The sequence below is a fragment of the Salvelinus sp. IW2-2015 genome, linkage group LG34 (genome assembly GCF_002910315.2).
Source record: "Salvelinus sp. IW2-2015 linkage group LG34, ASM291031v2, whole genome shotgun sequence".
Classification (NCBI taxonomy): domain Eukaryota; kingdom Metazoa; phylum Chordata; class Actinopteri; order Salmoniformes; family Salmonidae; genus Salvelinus; species Salvelinus sp. IW2-2015.
The window spans coordinates 5,011,185-5,013,793 of record NC_036873.1 but is presented as its reverse complement, the minus strand read 5'-3'; positions in this window follow the sequence as shown (position 1 = coordinate 5,013,793).

Here is a 2,609-nt window from a genome sequence, read left to right as displayed (position 1 = left end):
ATCATTATTATTATTATTATTGTTATTATGTCTGCTATTATTATTATTATTATTATTGTTGTTGTGTGTGAGAGAGCAGACAGAGCAAAGCTGAGAGGGAGAGGAGAACAGAGGGAGAGAGGGGAAGAGAGAGAGTAGTGGCTTTTCATTGGCCAGACAAAGGGAGATAGGAGTATGGGGTGAGATGGGGTACCAGAGGGGGGTGAAGGGGAGGGAGGGGGGTGCTGCTCTAGGGATGTTTTTGTATAAGTTATAAAACAAAACGGCACTTCAATGAGAACAGTCTACTAATGAGAGTTCATCGGAGAGAGAGAGATAGAGTTGGAGAGTGAGAGAGAGAGAGAGACAGAGAGAGACGCTCAGACACTGAATGTATATAAACAGAGAGAGTGACTCTAATTTCAAAATGTTATTCATTCTTTTAAAGATGCCACCTCTGCACCCCCACTCACATACTAACACCCCCCAGTCAGTCAGTCAATCTGTCAAGGTCAGAGCTGCTTGTTATTGTGATTTAATCTCCACTGTCTCAGAACAAACATCTCATATAGCTTCCTCTTATCTGACCAGGCCTACACACGTCACCAATCAATATCACCCATTTATGCTGTGTGTGTGTGTGTGTTGTGTTGTGTGGTGTGTGTGTGTGTGTGTGTGTGTGTGTGTGTGGTGGTGTGTGTTGGTGTGTGTGTGTGTGTTGTGTGTGTGTGTGTGTGTGTGTGTGTGTGTGGTGTGTGTGTTGTGTGTGGTGTGTGTGTGAGAGACATGTCTCAGAGGCAAGTGCTAAGTAAGCTCAAAGGTCGTATATAGTCCCTCCAGCATGGAAGGACAGATGCGGCTAAAGGAGAGAAGAACAGAAGAGTCATTAGAGATCAAGAGGAGGAGGTGTTCATCTTTCACCGGAAAACGAAAGAAGGTAAGTGTGATTGTTTTTGTCTGTCATGTAGCAAGCTCTAGGATCACTTACCAAGACCACAATCTAACAACAATTAAGGGATAAAAATCTAAACTGATCTTTGATCAGTTTAGGGGCACATCAAAAAGAGGACTGAACGCTCCTACAGGTTCTGGCTCAGAAGACAGCTACCCTGGTTCCCCATCACCTTGGGCTCCCGAGTGACGCACTGGGCAATCTCAGTGCTAAGAGCGTGGGGGTTCACTAACAGACCCTGGTTTGCATTCCAGGCTGTACACATAACCTGACCTGATTGGGAGTCCCCATAGGGCGGCGTACAATTGGCCCAGTGTCATCCGAGTTAGGGTTTTGCTGTCATTGTAATTAAGAATTTGTTCTTCAACTGACTTGCCTAGTTAAATAAGAGGTTAAACTCTAAAAATAACATACATAAAAACATTGTGTGGTGTTATTGTACTGATGTCCCACAGTACAATTAGTTACCTATCTACTCCTTCCGAGCTCTTAAAGTTTAGAAACAAATAAATGTTTATTCTGTCACATTGTGAGCTGAATACCAACAGGGTTGTAATGAACCTTACCTCGTGAAATGTCTGAATACAACAGGTGTAGACCCTTTACCCTTTTGCTTGAAATGCCTGTAATACAACTCAGGATGCACAACTACTGCCCTCCAGGACACCCTGCACAACACCGATGTCACAGGAAGCCTAAAAAGATCATCAAGGACAACAACCACCCGAGCCAATGCTGTTCTACCCCGCTATCATCCAAAAGGCAGGTCAGTACAGGTGCATCAAAGCGGGGACCTGAGAGACTGAAAACAGCTTCTATCTTCCAGGCCAATCAACACTGTTAAATCGAGACATCACAACATACAGTGAGGGAAAAAAAGTATTTGATCCCTGCTGATTTTGTACGGTTTGCCACTGACACAAGAAATGATCAGTCTTATAATTTTAATGGTAGGTTTATTTGAACAGTGAGGAGACAGAATATCAACAAAAATTCCAGAACAAGCGCATGTCAAAAATGTTATGAATGATTTTTGGCATTTAATGAGGGAAATAAGTATTGACCCCTCTGCAAAACATGATTTAGTACTTGGTGGCAAAACCTTGTTGGCAATCACAGAGGTCAGACGTTTTCTGTAGTTTGGCCACAGGTTTGCACACATCTCAGGAGGATTTTTTCCCACTCCCTCTTTGCAGATCTTCTTCAAGTCATTAAGGTTTCGAGGCTCGACGTTTGGCAACTCGAACTTCAGTCGCTCCCTCCACAGATTTTTCTATGGGATTATAGGTCTCTGGAGACTGGCTAGGCCACTTCCAGGACCTTAAGTGTGGCTTCTTCTTGAGCCACTCCCTTTGTTGCCTTTGGCCTGTGTGTTTTGGGTCATTGTCCATGCTGGAATACCCATCCACGACCCATTTTCAATACCCTGGCTGAGGGAAGGAGGTTTTCACCCAAGATTTGACGGTACATGGCCCCGTCCATCGTCCCTTTGATGCGGTGAAGTTGTCCTGTCCCTTTAGCAGAAAAACACCCCAAAGCATAATGTTTCCACCTCCATGTTTGACGGTGGGGATGGTTTCTTGGGGTCATAGGCAGCATTCCTCCTCCTCCAAACACGGCAAGTTGGGTTGATGCCAAAGAACTCCATTTTGGTCATCTGACCACAACACGTTCACCC